At 41.1% G+C, this 19368-nt stretch overlaps 1 protein-coding gene across 3 annotated transcripts in view; it reads right to left on the reverse strand.

Annotated features, from left to right (window-relative positions):
• Positions 1-17544, reverse strand: part of Ncoa7 (nuclear receptor coactivator 7) — a 148880-nt gene extending 131336 nt beyond the window's left edge. For 2 of the 3 annotated variants that reach the window (XM_021174075.2, XM_021174073.2), the window contains exon 1: positions 17052-17544. The gene's annotated coding sequence lies outside the window, so the exon portion shown is untranslated. The remainder of the gene's footprint in view (positions 1-17051) is intronic. The other variant, XM_029482549.1, reaches the window with a different exon arrangement.
• Between the last annotated feature and the right edge of the window lie 1824 nt (positions 17545-19368).

Here is a 19368-nt window from a genome sequence, read left to right on the forward strand (position 1 = left end):
AGAAACAAAGCCCAACACCAAGCATCTACAGCTGAGGCAGGAGGATGGCCTCTTTTTGAAGCCCAGGGTAGGATAAAGACTGTGTTCTATGTCTGCCTAGGCTGAACAAGAAAGAAGATACTGTCCCACGTAAGCAAGCAAGCATGGAACAGCCCAACAAGCAGTTAGCCTTAAGAGAATAACTACAGTTTGAAATAAGCAGAGTTTGAAATTGAACCAGCATTATGAAGTATTCTGATGTTTTGGGGGAAGAAACAAATTTAGCTATATTTTTCCAAAAATCTGGGTCAAGGAACAAGCATTTGGTGAATACTTTTTTTTTTAAAAAGGATTATTTCATACAAAGTTACTCCATAAAAAGGTGTCTATAGAATCCTGTATAAGATTATCTGTAGTAGACTAGATTATTTTGTTATGTACCTCCCACCCCAATCCCCTGTCATGCTTGCAATGCAGTGCTTACTTTTTAGATTAGTACAGGGTCCTTCCTTCCTTCTTTCCTTCTTTCCTTCCTTCCTTCCTTCCTTCTGTCCATCCTTCCTTCCTTCTTTCCTTCCTCCCTTCCTCCCTCCCTCCCTCCCTCCCTCCCTCCGTTCTCTCTTCCTTTCTTTCTTTCTTTCTTTCTTTCTTTCTTTCTTTCTTTCTTTCTTTCTTTCTCTTTCTTTCTTTCTCTCTCTCTTTCTTTCTCTCTCTCTCTCTTTCTCTCTCTCTCTTTCTTTCTTTCTTTCTTTCTTTCTGTTATTTTGATAAGATATTCTGACACAAGAAACTTAAGGGAGAAGCGGTTGGTTTGGGCTCACAGTTCCAGGTCATGGTCTATTTCTGCGAAGTCAGTGTCAGTAGGCAACCGGCCTTGCTGCATCCATGGTCATGAGCAGAAACTGCTGCTTCTTTTCATTCAGTCCAGTGCCCAGTGCTTAAAATGGTGCTTCCCACATTCAGGGTGTGTCTTCCTAACTCAATTAACTCACAGGACAACCTAATCCCCCACTGAGGCTTCCTTCCCAGACAGTTACAGACTTTGCCACACTGACAACCAACAATAACCAGCTGTTACCCACTAAGTTTGTCACGTGATGTCTGACCAGCAGAATAGACTGTGAGCACTAATAAAGTTACTTATTCTGACCCAGAGCCCCAAGTCTGGTGAGTCGCTGCTGCCCTCTACCTAATGAACCAGCTTTGGGTAGCTGATGTTCCTTCACAGCTTTATGGCATGGAGAATAGATCTGGCCTCAGCACTGCCAAGCTCAGCAGAGAGCAGCCAAACCGCAGTCAACCTGCAGCCTGGTTATTGTGACATAAATGCTTGTGAATCTAAAGCCATCGAGGTTTGGAAGCTGTTGTGAGGCATTTTCAAAACCCAAAGCCCAGTTTGCCTTCAGTAACATCCTGACCCACATATGGAGTTTCATCAGAAAGACCAAAAATCACACAAAATGTAACTGTGTTTATATAGATCTCCAGCCATCCCTGAGAAACTAGTATTCACAAAGAGAAGTAGCCAAATGACAAAACACTCAAGGACCATTCTTTTCTTCCAGTTGTCCCACACCCAATTTACATGGCTATTGAATATTCACTGAGAGGACATCAGTTAACACCTTGTGTAGTCTTGAGACATTTGTCCAAAGACTTATATATTCTTCGGTGTTCTGACTTGAATAGAATCACCATAAAACCACAGCCTTAACTCACAATCTTCAGTCCATCATACAGGGGCTTTTTTATTTGGAAAGTAGGACACCAAAACCACAACTAGTTAAGATTTGGTCACTCTTCAGTGTGTGGAGCCCTGACCAATACAATGGCTTCTTTATAAATGACCATGCATTAAAACACAGGAAGAAAATGCTAGGTAAAGACAGGGCCTGAGCTTAGAGTGATACTACTACAAGCTAAGGAAGGGCAAGTGACCAGAAGTAGAAGCAGCAAAGAGGAATTTCTCTACAAGTGTCAGAGGGGATGCGTCCTTGCTGATGGGCAGATTGGAGGAAATGTGCTTTCAGAACTGTAAGTAAATACATTTTTATGTTTTGTAAATATGGTATTTTATGTATACTAAGTACTTTGCCTACATGTATGCATGTGTACCATGTTCTCTGTGTTCTCAAAGGCCAGAAGAGGCTGTCAGAGCTCCTAGATCTTGAGTTACAGGTTTGAGCTTCCATCTGGGTATTGGGATTTGACTTGGGTTCTCTGCAAGAGCAACAAGTGCTCTTAACCCCTGAGCCTTCTCTCCAGCCTCTATGTTTGTTGTTTTAAGCCACCCTATTTATAGTACATTGTCATTACACACCTAACATGAAAATATGCTGATTTTAAATTACTTCTCTATATTATCACTATTTCAAAGGCATGCTGTCGCAAAACTTTACTTCCTCATCAGGATTACTATGCTGTTGTCTCTCGTCATTAAAAGGAATTATAAGAATGCCATTTAGGGAACTGGCAAATACTATACTGAGTAACAATAGACATTCATCCAGTTAACACCAGTAATCGGGAGGTAAGAGCATGAAAACTCACATGCTTATCAAGAAACTATTTGAGATAAGAGTTTAATGTAGTCATAGAATATGTGACTCTGTATTATGCCCTACACATCATACTTTAACAATTTTCAATGAACAAAATCACACTGCCCGTTTCCTAGTGTATCCTTGCATGACATGGCATTTTCTACTTCCTTCTTCTATATACTTTTTAACCAGACTGTGAATCCCAAAATGGCATAGACTGTTTCCATGCTGTGCAGTAAAAGACAGGTTTACACACACTGGGGTAGTATGCCCACACTGGTTCACATATTTGAACGCTTGGTTCAACTTGATCAAACTGTTTGGGAAGGATTAGGGGTGGGGCCCCAGTGGAGGAGGTGTGTCACTGGGGTGGGCTTTGAGGTTTCAAAATAAATGTAATTCCTACTTAGTTCTCTCCGCCTCATGCCTGTGGATCAGGTTGCAAGCTCTCAGCTACTGCTCTAGCACCATGCCTGCTGCCGTGCAACCCACCATGATGATAATAAGCACCAATAAACTCTTTTATAAATTGTTTTGGTCGTGGCATCTCTTCACAGCAATGGAAAAGTAAGACACACAGGAACATGCACCACAACTCCTAGCTGGGACTGGACACGGAATTTAAAAAATTTTTAAATTACCTAGTGTTGTGTGTGTGTGTGTTGGGGGGGGGGTATGTATAAGTGAGACAGGCACCTGAAGCCAGTATACAGTGTTGGATCACTTGGAACTGTAGTTAGAAGTGTTCATGAGAAGCCTGACTTGGCTGCTAGGAACCCTACATAGGTTCTCTGTAAGAACAGCAAGCACTCTTAACCACTGAGTCATCTCTCCAGCCTCAAATAGATTCTAACTTATTGTTAAACAACAGAAACCAACCGTAGGTAATAGAATAGTAGTGCCTGTCACTATTCAGATCTGTACTTAAGCATATTCCACATCAGCAGAAGTATCTGAGTTTAAAATCCTATTTTTCAGCACATGGCAGTGACAACAAAACCCATGTCTTGTTCATTATATACCCCTTATGTGATATATAAAACAAAAATCAAAGATGATATAGCCATTCTAAATTTCTCTTCTTACAGCTGGTAAGGTGTGTGAGTCCTATTTTAGAACCGCTGGTTGAGACTATAAGAGCAGTTATATAAAACATTTTCTGGGGTTTTCATCCTTTCCAGAAAATGTGAGATCTACTAACTTCTAATAAATGTATAAACTTTACATACATCCTCTGACAAGTGTGTGAAACTATCTATATCAAACAAGAAATGTTTTATGGATAACAGCTAGGATTTGTTAGTAATTACTGGACCCCTATTGTAAGTACACTGCCAACTATACCATCCTCTGCAACTGAACAGTTCAGATTTTAGATCTGGGGAAGGAAAGTCTAGATAAGATTTTCAAGCCAATAACCTAAGACTAAGAGAACCAAAAGACATAATATTCTAATCTTGAAAATAAGAAGCATGTACAAAGTGGATGAACAAACCCACAATTCATCAATCACTCCTGAGAACATCAGCCTCAGAGCAGAGTAGCAACCTATGTTCCTGTGCTCTGTGTGTATCTATCTGAGTAACACTGTGCTAAAACAAACTTGAAGGCTATAAGGTAATGTAGGGTGCAATCCCTGTGAGCTTCTGTAAGAAAAATTAGGCGAAAATGCATTCCAGCATTCAGAATGGGTACCCTTATAATGGGTAGCCTAGCACAAAAATCTTTTCACTTGTTTTATTTTTCCAGAGAGGTTAGGCATTGAGCTCATGGGTAGAACATTTGAAGCTTTGTGCTCCATCTCCAGAACAGCAACATAGACAGAGACAGACAGACACATGCATATGGGTGCACGAGAGTGTACACACACACACATACACACACACACAAAAAGTACAACCTTGGGACTGGTCTATACACAAAAAAGCAAGTTAGGTACAAGAAAATCCCAGCAGATTGTGTGTGGGTGAAGATCCCGAGGAAGTGAAATTACAGTAGCTTTGAAAAGCTAATATAAAATCAAATTAGGGTCTCTTCTCTTGACATCTACTATCCCTACCCATTCCTCCCAAAGAAACTGGGCTCACCATTGAACACACAATCTGATACTTAATTCAATTATTATGATGATCTCCACAGGGTCAAATATTATTTAAAACCATTATTTTGATGACTAAGTATATATGCACTGTCATTTTTTTTAAAAAATGGTTAAGATTTTTCTCAAATTTTTATAATATGACAACAGCTAACAGTATTGCTTACTTTGCACCAGGCAGCCTTCCCAGTACTTTATATAAATGATCTAATGTTCTAAGTGATGTAGAAGGCAAGATACTATTATTATCTTCATTTGACAGATAATTGAGACACTAACCTGCCTTAGTTCACAAGGCAGTAACAAACAGTAGGATGATGGTTACATCACTTGCTGTTGCATCCACTCTGACCTCATCTAGCTTGCCACTGGCCTCATTATCAACATCATGTGCACTCAAAAGAGAATCAATGGGCCTGGGGAATCACTGGGCCTAAGACTAAACTGTCTTCCGCCTAATGGATAGCAACACACCCTCTAGCCTTCTGTGTGATGTGAAATAATGTTTCCTTTGTCAGCACCATCTTTCTGACATTTATAATCTGATTACAATAAACTCAATACTTTGATGCAATAAAGTCAATGTTTGCTCACATCTTAGCTATTTTAAATTCCTATTTATGAATATTTCATTTTTCTTCTCAATTATGTATATATTAAAATTAGGGTATATAAAATTGAAATTTGCAGTGTAACTCAAAACATCAAAGTATGTTGCTAGCTATGTTTCAGTAGGACTTAATAGATGGGTATTTCTTGGGCAAAATCTTCACAGCTCAGCTGGAAATCCCTAAGAACACAGAATTGAGCAGGCTCTCCCAACAGATGAGTAATAGTCTAAATTGTGGTTTTCACTATGAAGTAGAGGCTACATCCATTCAGGCTCAAGAGTATTTGTCTCTGGCACTTGGAGCACTCTTGGTACCATCTGTCAACTTGTGTGCAAAAAAACAAATCTGTTAATCTGATATTTGCAACAGGAGGTCAGAATTACAGAGGTTAACAAGGAGACCTGGAGTGAGCACAAACTGCAGAATTCTCCTGCATTCTTCCTGGGCCACCCGGCACAAGAATTTGCTTGTGATAATAATTTACCAGCCAGAAATTTCACACAAACAGGGCTAAACACTGTCAAAGACTGTTAATAAGTCATGAAAGCCATCACCCCATTCAGGGCATTTTGTAATAAACTGAGCGCCTGACATGCCCTCTAGGTTAGAATTTAAAATGTCTCACTAACAAGTTATTTTTTATGATGGGCTTTTTTCTTGATAGTCCATGTCATCTATGGAGGGCAATTGAACAAGTTCGACTTTCAAAGGTTCCCTTTCTTCTTTTTAGAGCCCTAAATATCATGGCACTCTTTTTGGAACTTTAGCTCCTTTTATTTTTTACTTTTTTTTCTGTTTTTCAGTTTTTAAAATCTATTTGAAACATTAAACTTGATAGAAGTAGAAAAAAATCTCTTGTGAAGTCCCCTATGAAAGGAAATTGTGACAGGACCCTGATTATACAGAAACTGTTAAATCTACAAGGGAGAATACTCAGTGTAACTGTGGCTTCATAGAATGAACTGGGTAGTGTTCTTTCTGTTTCTATTTTGTAGAATAGTTTGAAGAGTGTTGGTATTAGGTCTTCTTTAAAGGTCTGATAGAATTCTGCACTAAAACCATCAGGTCCTGGGCTTTGTTTGGTTGGGAGACTTTTAATGACTTCTTCTATTAATGACTTCTTCTATTACTTTAGGGGTTGTGGGACTGTTTAGATGGTTTCCCTGACCCTGTTTAACTTTGGTATTTGGTATCTGTCTAGAAAATTGTCCATTTCATCCAGATTTTCCAGTTTTGTTGAGTATAGCCCTTTGTAGTAGGATCTGATGATGCTTTGGATTTCCTCTGTGTTCCGTTGTTATGTCTCCCTTTTCATTTCTCATTTATTAATTAGGATACTGTCTCGGTGTGCTCTGGTTAGTCTGGCTAAGGGTTTATCTATCTTGTTGATTTTCTCAAAGAACCAGCTCCTGGTTTTTTTGTTTGTTTGTTTGTTTGTTTGGGATTTTTTGTTTTTTTGTTTTTTTCCGAGACAGGGTTTCTCTGTATAGCCCTGGCTTTCCTGGAACTCACTTTGTAGACCAGGCTGGCCTCGAACTCAGAAATCTGCCTGCCTCTGCCTCTCGAGTGCTAGGATTAAAGGTGTGTGCCACCAGGCCCAGCTTCCTGGTATTGTTGATTCTTTGTATAGTTCTTTTTTGTTTCTACTTGGTTGATTTCAGCCCTGAGTTCCATTATTTCCTGCCTTCTACTACTCTTGGGTGTATTTGCTTCTTTTTGTTCTAGAGGTATCAGGTGTGCTGTTAAGCTGCTAGTGTAGGCTCTCTCCAGTTTCTTTTTGGAGGCACTCAGAGCTGAGTTTTCCTCTTAGCACTGATTTCATTGTGTCCCATAAGTTTGGGTATGATGTGTCTTCATTTTCATTAAATTCTAAAAAGTCTTTAATTTCTTTATTTCTTCCTTGACTAAGTTATTGAGTAGGGCATTGTTTACCTTCCATGTTTATGTGTGCTTTCTGTTGTTTTTGTTGCTATTGAAGACTAGCCCTGTTCCTTGGTGATCTGATAGTATGCATGAGATTATTTCAATCTTCTTATATCTGTTGAGAACTGTTTTGTGACCGATTATATGGTTAATTTTGGAGAAGGTATCATGAGGTACTGAGAAGAAGCTATATTCTTTTGTTTTAGGATGGAATGTTCTATTGATATCTGTTAAATCCATTTGGTCCATAACTTCTGTTAGTTTCAATGTGTCTTTGTTTAGTTTGTGTTTCCATGATCTGTCCATTGATAAGAGTGGGTTGTTGTACTCTTCCACTTTTATTGTGTGAGGTCCAATGTGTGCTCTGAACTTTAGTAAAGTTTCTTTTATGAATGTGGGTGCCCTTGCTTCTGGAACACAGATGTTCAGACTTGAGAATTCCTCTTGGTAGATTTTTCCTTTGATGAGTATGAAGTGCCCTTCCTTTTTTTTTTTTTTTTTTTTTTTGAAATTAGGTATTTTCTTCATTTACATTTCAAATGCTATCCCAAAAGTCCCCCATACCCTCCCCCACTCCCCTAACCTCGCACTCCCACTTCTTGGCCCTGGCGTTCCCCTGTACTGAGGCATATAAAGTTTGCAAGACCAAGGGGGCTCTCTTCCCAATGATGGCCGACTAGGCCATCTTCTGCTACAAATGCAGCTAGAGACACCAGCTCCGGGGGTACTGGTTAGTTCATATTGTTGTTCCACCTATAGGGTTGCAGACCCCTTTAGCTCCTTGGGTTTTGTTTTGTTTTGTTTTGTTTTTGATAACGTCTGGTTGAAAACTGATTTTATTCAATATTAGAATGGCTACTCCAGCTCATTTCTTGGAACCATTTGCTTGGAAAATTGTTTTCCAGTCCTTTACTCTGAAGTAGTGTCTGTCTTTGACATTGAGGTGTTTCCTGTATGCAGCAAAATGCTGGGTCCTGTTTATGTATCCAATCTGTTAGTTGATGTCTTTTTATTGGGAAATTGAGTCCATTGGTGTTAAGAGATATTAATAGTGATCGCTGCTTCCTCTTATTTTTTATCTTATTTTTATGTTTGTGTGGCTATCTTCTAAGTTTGTTGAAGGAAGATTATTTTCTTGCTTTTTCTAGGGTGTAGTTTCCCTCCTTGTATTGTCATTTTCCATCTATTATCCTTTGTAGAGCTGGGTTTGTGGAAAGATAATGTGCAAGTTTGTTTTTGTCACGGAATATCTTGGTTTCTCCATCTATGATAATCAAGAGTTTTGCTGGGTATAGTAGCCTGGGCTGGCATTTGTGTTGTTAGGGTCTGTATGACAGCTGCCCAGGATCTTCTGTCATATTCTCTGGTGAGAAGTCTGGTGTAATTCTAATAGGTCTGCCTTTATATGTTTCTTGACCTTTTTCCCTTACTGCTTTTAATATTCTTTCTTGGTTTAGTGCATTTGGTGTTTTGATTATTTTTTCATGGGAGGAATTTCTTTTCTGGTACAATCTATTTGGAGTTCTCTAGGCTTCTTGTATGTTTATGGGCATCTCTTTTTTTAGGTTAGAGAAGTTTTCTTCTATAATTTTGTTGAAGATATTTACTGGCCCTTTAAGTTGGGAATCTTCACTCTCTTCAATACCTATTACTCTTAGGTTTGGTCTTCTCATTGTGTCTTGGGTTTCCTGGATGTTTTGGGTTAAAGATTTTTGCATTTTGCATTTTCTTTGACTATTGTATCAATGTTTTCTATGGTATCTTCTGCACCTGAGATTCTTTCTTCTATCTCTTGTATTCTGTTGGTGATGCTTGCATTTATGACTCCTGATCTCTTTCCTAGGTTTTCTATCCCCAGGGTTGTCTCCTACTGATTTCTTTATTGTTTCTATTTCTTTTTTTTAGATCCTGGAAGATTTTGTTCAATTCCTTCAATTGTGTTTTGGTTGTGTTTTCCTGTAATTGTTTAAGGGATTTTTGTGTTTCCTCTTTAAGGGCTTCTAGCTGTTTACTTGTGTTCTCCTGTATTTCTTTAAGGGAGTTATTTATATACTTCTTAAAGTCCTCTATCATCACCATGAGATGTGATTTTATTTTAAAGATTTATTTATTATTATATCTAAGTACACTGTAGCTGTCTTCAGATGCACCAGAAGAGGGTATCAGATCTCATTACGGATGGTTGTGAACCACCATGTGGTTGCTCGGATTTGAACTCAGGACCTTCGGAAGAGCTGTCGGTGCTCTTGACCACTGAGCCATCTCTCCAGCCTGAGATGTGATTTTAAATGAGTCTTGCTTTTCTGGTGTGTTAGGGTACCCAGGGCTTGCTGTGGTGGGAGAACTGGGTTATAATAATGCCAAGTAGCCTCGGTTTCTGTTGCTTATGTTCTTGCCTGTGTCTGTCACCATCTGTTTATCTCTGGTATTAGCTGGTCTTGCTATCTCTGACTGTGGCTTGTCTCTCCTGCAAGCCTGTGTGTCAGTACTCCTGGGAGACCAGGTCTCTCTGGGAGGAATTTGGATATGGAGAGTTGTGGCACAGGATTAGCTCTGGGATGTTTAGACAGAAACCTGAAGGATCCTATCCCTGGCTGTTCCTTCATTCCTGTGTCCTGATGGCTCTGGGTAGATCCCTCTTGGGCCAGGAATTTAAGCAGAAGTGGTAGTCGTACCTGTGCTAACTGGCGTGTCAGCACTCCTGGGAGACCAGCTCTCTTCCAGCAGTGTTTGGGTATGAAGCACTGTGGCACCACACTGGCTTCTCTTACAGAGGACCCAGATACAATTCACAGCACCCACGTAATAGCTCAGGACCATCTGTAGCTCCTATTCCAGGTGATTCAACACCCTCTTCTCCCTTCCTTGGGCATCAGGCACACAAGTGGTGCATTCAGGCAAAACTCCATACACATAAAATGATAAAATAACTTAAAAAGTAAAATTTCTGGGGTTGGAGAGATGGCCCAGTGGTTAAGAGCACTGGCTGTTCTTCCAGAGAACCCAGGTACAATTACTAGCATTCACAACTGTCTGTAACACAAGTTCCAGGGGGATTTGGCACCCTCATACCGATATATTTGCATGCAAAATATCAAAGCAACATTAAAATCATTAGCTCCTTTTAATATGAATCCTAGAGAAAAGCCTAGCTTTGGAGGCAAGAAAGACACTTTCCCGAAGAGGGATCATGATGAATACAATAGTTATTTTTAATGAGTATCAACACAATATTTGATGAGGAGTTATTAAATTCAGTCATGACTACTAAACATTACTAAACGTGATAAGGACATGTATTAGGTGGTGGTTGGGTAGGATGGAAAGACAGAGATGGTTAATATTCCAACTTTGTTTTGTGTTGCCTACCAGACCTGATAATTAAAATCACTGTTCACTCTGAATAGGAAGACAATTTTACTACTTAGGAGAAATGCCTGGTTGTCAGGACAAGCCCTGTGCAAGTCATTACAGCTCCATGTGTTTACAGATTCTGAACAAAGAAAGGCCTCTGGAATTGAAGCCTGAACTGTGTGGCCTGTTAAGAAAAATGGAGAGTGGTGGTTGTGGTTTAGTTTGGTTTGGTTTGGTTTGGTTTGGCACAGTCTCACTAGGTAGCTCTGGTTGTTCTGGAACTCACTATGTAAACAAGGCTAGTCTCCAACTCACAGGAATCCATCCACCTGCCTCTCTGCCTCTGCCTCCCAAGGGCTGGGGAAGAGAAGTGCACCAGCACATATCCAGCCAAGAGACTGATGTATTTCTAAGGAGAGGGAACCGCAAGAAGAATATGTGGACATAAACTGATAGCTAGTTTTCTATCACTAAAATAACATTCTTAACATGGGGCCAATAAGCAAATAGATATGGTGAGTGCACTACATATAACACTGAATTTCCATGAGATATTTTTAAAGGGTCCAGTCAGCAGAGGAAGGGGGCTTGTGTAAGAATAGCTGTGGGTCAAATAGCATTAAGGAGTATGGGAGAGAAGATAAAGTCCTCATTACTGAACCCAAGAAAGCAAACTACAATGCATGCATCGCAGGGACCAGGTAGAAAATCTGAAGATGGAGCATTAGTAGGAGGGCTAACTGAGGTACAGACAGAAGCAGAATGTATACTCTAGATCCTAAACACCTGAAGTACCAGATCAACAGTGAACAGGCTGAGTTGAAGAAACAGGAGAGAGTAGGCTTCCTGTTCACACTTGCATATGCAAAAACAAACAAAACAAGACAAAACAAAAAAAAAAAACTCCCTGGAGGGTTTTAGCTGCAATCTCTGGCTACCCATGCCCATGGATAGGAAAGAAAGAAAGACTGCAGATGAGAAGGTAATTAAATGAGATGCCTCTATTCAAAACCTTCCTCTAACCTTCTGCTATCATGTCAAGTTGCACTTGAATGAAGATTGTTTTTAAGCCAGAGTCCAGGTTTCCAGTAATGATGGAGACATGGGTGGGAGTGGGGGGGTCGTGGGGGGGCAATGTTTCTGCTAGCCTGGGAGACAAACACATCAAGCCTAGTATCACACAATGATAAATAACTACTCACCTGGCACAATTCAACCATTTTAAGTTACCTGTAGTAACTACACAGTGAAGTAAGTCTGGCCAATTCACTTGGAAAATATAATTATTTAAGTATTGTGGTAAATGAAAGAGACTCTGAGAAGAAATGAGTGTTGTAATTTAAGAGGACAAGGCTAAGTCACAGGGTCTGTTGACACAGAGGTCAGACTGGTCAGTACAAAAAATTTTTGAGCTAATTGGATTCACCCTTTGGCTAAAAATGACTTTTGAAAACTATATAGAATCCAGATACTCCAGATACAAGTGAACTAGGTGAAACGGTTTCACCAACTCCAGATACCTGCAGATGTTCAACAGTTTAAAAATAAGTAGAATTTAACTTTACCTAATTGGAATTTAGTTTTATAAAACTGCAGAATACTGTTTCCCATTTGTCTACTGTCCTAGTTAGGGTTTCTATTGTTGCAATGAAACACCATGACCAAAAAAGAGGTTGGTGAGGAAAGGGTTTATTTGGCTTACACTTCCACATTGGTGTTCATTATTGAAGGAAGTCAGGACAGGAACTTGAGGTTAGAATCCTGGCGGCAGGAGCTGATGCAGAGGCCATGGAGGGGAGCTGCTTACTGGTTTGCTCACCATAGCTTGTGTAGCCTGCTTTGTTATAGAACCCAGGATCACCAGCCTAGGGATGACACCATGCACAATGGATTGAACCCTCCCCCATTGATCACTAATTGAGAAAATGTCCTACAGCTGCATCTCATGAAGGGACTTCCTCAACTGAGGCTCGTTCCTCTCTGATGACTCTAGCTGTGTCAAGCTGACACACAAAAACAGTTAGTACAACTGACCCTATGTCTACTTGACACACAAACACATCACTATTAAGTCCAACCTTTCCTTTCTTATTCATCCCCAAGATCTCACATTAAAAACATAACTTTAAAAATCTTTACAAATTCAAACACATTAAATTTTCAGTCCCTTTAAAATATCTAATCACTTTTAAAACCCAAAGTCTTTAAAATTCAAAATCTCAGGAGGGAAAAATCAGTGCACACTCACAATCAAATAAAGCAAAAATAAACTCCAATGTCTGGGATCCACTCAATCTTCTGGCCGCCTCTAAAGGGCTTGGATCACTTCTCAGGCTCTGCCCTCTGCAATACACATAACTTGTCTTCTAGGCTCTGGCTTGTCTCCACTGTTGCCTACTGTTCTTGTTGGTCATCCCATTGTACCAGCATCTACAGAACACTGGTGTCTCCTGCTGAAACTGGGCTTCACTTTCACCAACAGCCTCTCATAGGCTCTCTTCCTGGTGCCAAGCCTCAACTTCTCTGCATGACCCCTTCAGCCCTGGGCCTTCAACAGCCACTGAGGCTGCACCTTCACCAATGGTCTCTCCTGACCTCTCATTGTGCCAAGCCTCAGCTGCTCTCCATGACCCCTTTACGTCTCCAAAACCCATACCACCTGGGTAACTCTTTCACAAATCCAGCTGCCAGGAGATATAACCTTGGCTGCCTCTAGAAAACAGTTTCTCTCTGCTCTCACCAAACATTTCCCAGAAGATTTCATCTCTGAGATGCTGGTCACTTCTTATCACTTATCAATTTCTTAGCTCAATCTAAATAGCATCAATTGTCCCAGTAATGTAAAAGTTTCATTTTAGTAGTTCTGGTATCTTGTTTATCACAGCTGATGCTTCAACTCCAGCTAACCTGAACCACAGAATCTTAAATCAAAATAGCAAATGGCCCTAATGGAGTCTCTAATATCCCCTCTGAAATTTCACAAAGCAGGCCTCCATCATTTGCACTGTTTTCAACATTCTTAGCTTCCAAGCTCCTATAGAACAGCCCAGTGAGGTCTCAACACTCAATGGCTTTTCTAGGCCAAAGTTCAAGTCTTTCCACAATCCTCTCCCAAATAAGGTCAGGTCTGTCATAGCAATATGCCAGTACCCTGGTACCAACCTTAGTGTTCCTATTGCAATGAAACACCATCATCAAAAGGCAAATTGAGGAAGAAAGGGTTTATTTGGCTTGCACTTCCATACTGCTGCTCATTATTGAAGGAAGTTAAGACAGGGACTCAAACAGGACTGGAACCTGCAGGCAAGAGTTGATGCAAAGGCCATGGAGAGGTGCTACTTACTGGCTTGCTGAGCCTGCTTTCTTACAGAACCCAGGACCACCAGCTCAGGATAGTACCACCCACAATGGGCTGGGCCCTTCCTCATTAATCACTAATTGAGAAAAATGCCTTACAGCTGGATCTCATGGAGGCATTTCCTCAAATGATGCTCCTTCCTCTCTGATAACTCTAGCTTGTGTCAAGTTGACACACAAAACCATCCAGTACCTCTACATTCACAAGCTCCAATATATCAAAATTTTAATTCTTGTACAAAACTCACTTAATGTAGCCAATTTGAAAGTGTTCACCAGAAACACCACATGTTTGGGGGGTCAACTGCAATTCTTTCATTTATCCAGTTTTCATGTTTTGTATTTTTTTTCTTCTTGTCCCACTAAGAATGAGTCATCTAAAATAATGTCATTCAATAAAATATGAGAAATGTAATTAGATAAGAATCAGAATCAAGAGAAACATGGTGAAACAGAAGCTAATAGGAAAATAGAGGGAAAGTTAGAAGACTAATAATATTAATCATATGTTTTTCAAATAGTTATTAGAATTTAGGTGCAAATCTGCCTCAAACTTGTTACCAAGACAGAAAGAGGAACATCTGGTTCTCTCTTTGCATAATGGAAATAACTTTAGAACTCTGGTCCCAAGATATACGCCCTCTCCTGCCCTTTATATACACTGCATGCACTTGGTGCACAGATTCATCTGCAGGCAAGACACCCACACACATATAAAAACATCATTTTAAAAGAAGTAAAAGGCATATCAGAACTACAGGCTCTCTTAGAAAATAGCAGGTTTTCCAGAACAAACAACACAAATGAATTACTCAATACCCTTGATTATAAGAAAGATTCTAAAATTGCCCCTATCTTTATTGGGCATGGCAACCTGCTTTATTTTCATATATTATAACAAATTGGTTTAATCACACCTTCTCTTCCCACAATATCCTCTGGTCTTCCTACCTTTTATCTAAAAGTTTTTCTTCACCTACCTGAAACAATCCAACTAGATTAGAGAAGAAATAGTACTCTATATGATTTACCACTGTGTGAAAATAGGATTGTGGGTAATATTCTGGATAGTAAGGAAGATGATGCATGAAAACTAGGGTGGGAGAAGGAAAGAAAATGAGTTCCCTGTTAGATACATGTGCTAAGGAGAGAATGAAAAGAAGTTAATGATGGGGGCTGGAGAGATGCTGAGTGCTCTTCCAGAGGTCCTGAGTTCAATTCCCAGCAACCACATGGTAGCTCACAACCATCTGAAATAGGATCTGATGCCCTCTTCTGTGTCTGAAGAACAACAGTGTACTCACATAGATAAAAAATAAACAAATCTTTTTTTATTCTTTTTAAAGAAGTTAATGATGACTCACTATATTATGTGACAGGAAAACAAGGTCAAAACCCAAACCTTCACAGTGTAAATGGAAGGCAAACAGAAACGGATGGAGTAGTTTTGCATCGAGTTTGGTCTTTTCTGTGGATTTTTTGTTTTTGTTTTGTTTGTCTTTTTCTCCTAAACATTTTCAAGTAGAAAAGACACTGGATCATCTAAAAACCTCAATTTATAGAGAAAAATAGCTAAAATGCCATTTCTAAGGTTGAAGATGTTGCTCAAATAGGATTAGCCCAATACATCAGAAGCCTCGAGTCTAATCTTGGATTGGTTCCTAGCATCATAAATAAATAAATAAATAAATAAATAAATAAATAAATAAATCTGTATCTATATGATATATATGAGGTTACTTTGGAACCACAGACGCTTTTAAATGTTTTGTTTTCCTCTTTAGCTTTAACAAAACATATATATTAAAAATAAACCACAGCTCAACTTTAAAACAAGTTACCAGTTACTTATTAACCAGATCACTGCTCCTTCTGAAATAACTTAAGAGATTTCTTTAAACATAAATTCTGCCTTCTAAATTGTTTTTTATAGTAAAATTGAAATGGTATTGATTGCTATAACACTGGAAAGTGGACACGAAGGGAACCTAAACAGAGCCTTGATGTTGACGCCAGAAATGTCAATGAAAAATAACCAAGTTCGCTTGTTTATAGAAAGAAGCGATTATTTAAAATACATTTAATTGCACTAGCAACAACAACAGCAATCTTGTACTATAATTTTAAATGGTTGGGTTATATACAATGTATATCTTGAAATACAATTTCATTCATTCAACAAATAACCAACAAACATATAAGGTATTCAACATTGGGGAATTACTGAATGGGAAGAGAAGGGGGGGGGAAGAGGAACTGTTAATGATGGTGATTCTGTCCTCTTAGTATTTATATTGATTCAGTTCGCAAAAATCTTTAATCTGAAATAGTGCTTATAAAATTGGAGCTTACAATAGCAATTCTTTCAAAATTCTAAACCTTATTGCTTAACATAAAATCCAAATCGGCAGCCTGAGAGGAAACAATTTTACTAAAAGCCCTAATGTATGACTTTTATTTCAAGAACAGGGAAAAAAGACTCAACCAGATTCTCAGAAAGGAAAGGGTCAGCTCAGAGTTGAAGGCGAGGCCAGAGACAAGGCTGCCTCTGCTGGCGCATCTTTCAGTCTCAACTCCCGACACCTGTATCAAACTTGCAGCTCTCAAACCCATTGGCTCCGGTCAGCTTTATCCTAAGAGAACACTCCAGCCTCATTCATCACCTAGGTAATCTGATTTCTAGAAAGACTTTCCTTAAACTGACACCCAAAATGTTAAAGTGTTTGCACCACTGACTTTACCACTCAGCTAGCTGTAAATTACACAAAAATTCATAACCACCCCTAAATACCTCTAAAACAACAACCGTGGTCGTCTACATTTTAGCAAAAAGAACAGGAAGAACGCATTTGCTGATCCTGTTTTTTTTTTAATGCAATGATACAATCTACTTGAGCTCCAGAAAAAGGCAACGGTCTCCTTTCAAAGAAGCCCCGCGCCAACCTATCCTTCCAAGCTCTCCCAGCCCCCACCCGAGGGTCCCCTGATTGTTAGCGAGGAGGGTCCAGTGGCCCTGAGCCCCGGCTCGGCCTCGAACGTTCCAAGCAGAGCGTTTCGGGTCCCCCGGGGGCTGCGCCCAGCGCCATTAGTACACCTCGGAAGCCCAGGAGGGAGGCTCCGGTTCTTCCTGGCCGCAGCATCAGCAGCCGGTAGCCTTCAAGGCCTGGCCCCGCCTCGGCGACCTACCTACTGGGCGGGGGCGCGGGCTCCGCGGGTCTGGGCGAAGTGGTTCGGGAGCACGCATTTCTGGGAGCCGTGGCCTCTGCCGCTGGGCACTGGGAAGCGCATCCTCCGGGGTGGGAGGAGGGGGAGGACCGGGGAGGGGATCGCCCGCCGAGGAGGAGCTAAGGGAGGCGACAGGCGCTGCGGGGTGCGCTCCTGAGGGGTTCCGGAGTGGCGATCTGGCCCGAGCAGCCGCCGCCGGGGTGCTCGAGGCCTCGCCCAGGTACCTGCAGCAGCACCCACGGTCAGGGCGCCGGGCGCGAGCTAGGCGGAAGGCGGGGAGCTGCGGTGGCGCGACGCCAGCCCGGCGCCCGCCTCTAGCTCCGCCCGACCCGGGGCGCGCGCTGCACTCGTCTGCTGCGGCTGGGACCCGGGAGCTCAGCCGACCGCCTTAGCGATTCGGGCTGCAGCTGTGACATCTTGCCTGCCCAGTGCGACCTCGGAGCCGCAGGCTGGACAGCCTCGAGGTGGCTCGGGCCCCCGAACCCTGGGCCCAGCGGCTCCGCCCCGGAGAGCTGCGCGCGCGGCCTCCGCAGGCCCCGGCCATTTGTGACGCTGTGATGGTCAGGCTGTCAGTGAACCGAGAACGGTTTGCCTACCTGGCCCCTAATCTTATCCCTTTTAGCTGGCTCCTGTCTGGATCTTGGAGGGAAGTTAGCGCTTATGGGCACATGTGGAGTTAGAGCCCTTGCTGAGCCTTAAAGTCCCTTTACTTCACCTTCCAGCTCTAGGACTAGGGGCAACCATAAATTCATCCTCTGTCTTTTCCAGCATTGCCTTTGGCAAAGAGGCCCACTGTCTTCTTCTGTCCCCGGTACAACATCCTATAAGCTGCCAAATTGTAAAGCTTATAGCCAAGGCAATGCACTGTAGCAACTGGGCAGTCCAGCTGGCTCTTGGCTGGGGCTGGAGAGCAGCTGAGTGGGAAGGTTTTTTTGTTTGTTTGTTTGTTTTGTTTTTTGTTTTTGTTTTGTTTTGTTTTGTTTTTTATGAGCCCAGGGCCCTGTTCCTGTGAGCTTCCAACCTGTATTGGACGCTGTTCCCTTTACAGTCCAGTGGCTAAAACTGCAAGATGACTCGGAGGATCTGATCGTGATGATCACTCTTAAATACAGGAAGAAAAAAGTGTGTGTGTGTGTATGTGACAGGAGTGTCCTAAGCCATCAACACACACAGTACATAGAGGCTTCCCCAGGTTGCTGCTGCTTCTTGGTACTGCCAGTCTCTCTGGAGGGTGGAGCAAAGCACTGAACAGCCATGACTCTGAGATTTCAGCAGCAGATGATGTTACATGGTCATGCAAATATGGAATCACTTCCTGGTTTTGCACTGACCATCTGTAAATTCTGACATCAGGTTTACATGTTTATGCTTTGAGTAGGAGGCACTTCTTTTCTGTGTTCTTTAGACACCTTTTGGTATCAACCTTGAGTGCAGGCTCTGCTGCAGTTACTGTTCCCACCCTTCAACTCTGTCAGCACCCTTTTGTGCCTATGAACCCAAGGTTCTGCCGAGAAATAAAATAGGCCTTGATTTCTTTTCTCTTAGGCAAAAATATATCTGAGTATGTGTTCAAAGTGGTGACTTGCTGATAGTGTGTTCCCGAAGTTTTCCAAAGCAATGCCAAACAATGTCACTGTCCTCATTAGCTCCCCTGGAAGTACATGATGGATCACATGCTAAGCCTAGTTTGTCACTAAAGTGAAAGTCTGAATAGAATGGGGAGTTGTACTCAAATGGTTGGGATTGGGGTGCTTCTAATTTAAAGATTCTTTGGTCGTTCTTTTTTGTGACTGAGTATTGACGGATTCATCTGAGTCCTGTCTTCACACAGAAATCAGAATTAGCATCATCTACATCCCTCTTATCCAGAATATACCCATCAGTCAAATGTGTTCATTCATACTTAATGAAATACAATTGTTACGACTTTCAGTCTGTTAGTCATACATTAAGTTCTAAAAAGACAAATAAAGCTTGTGATTGCCTTTTGGACAACACAGGACACAACATTCCCTTATTACAGGGAATTCTTCTGGAATGCTTGCCAGATTTCAATGGGTAGGAAAGATACAAAAAGAATTGGAGGTAATTTGGGTGCAGCTAGATCAAATACTATTAGAATATATACACAAGAGCATGATAATCCTTAAGAATTCACAGATTGCCTTTGGACTACAGCTTCAGCATGTGCTGGCTTTGAATACATTTCTAACACCCTGATGCTTTTATCTTCAAAAGTGGATGATCGAAGCACCATCTTCATAGGGTAGATATAGGG

Source organism: Mus caroli, chromosome 10 (assembly GCF_900094665.2).
Source record: "Mus caroli chromosome 10, CAROLI_EIJ_v1.1, whole genome shotgun sequence".
NCBI lineage: Eukaryota > Metazoa > Chordata > Mammalia > Rodentia > Muridae > Mus > Mus caroli.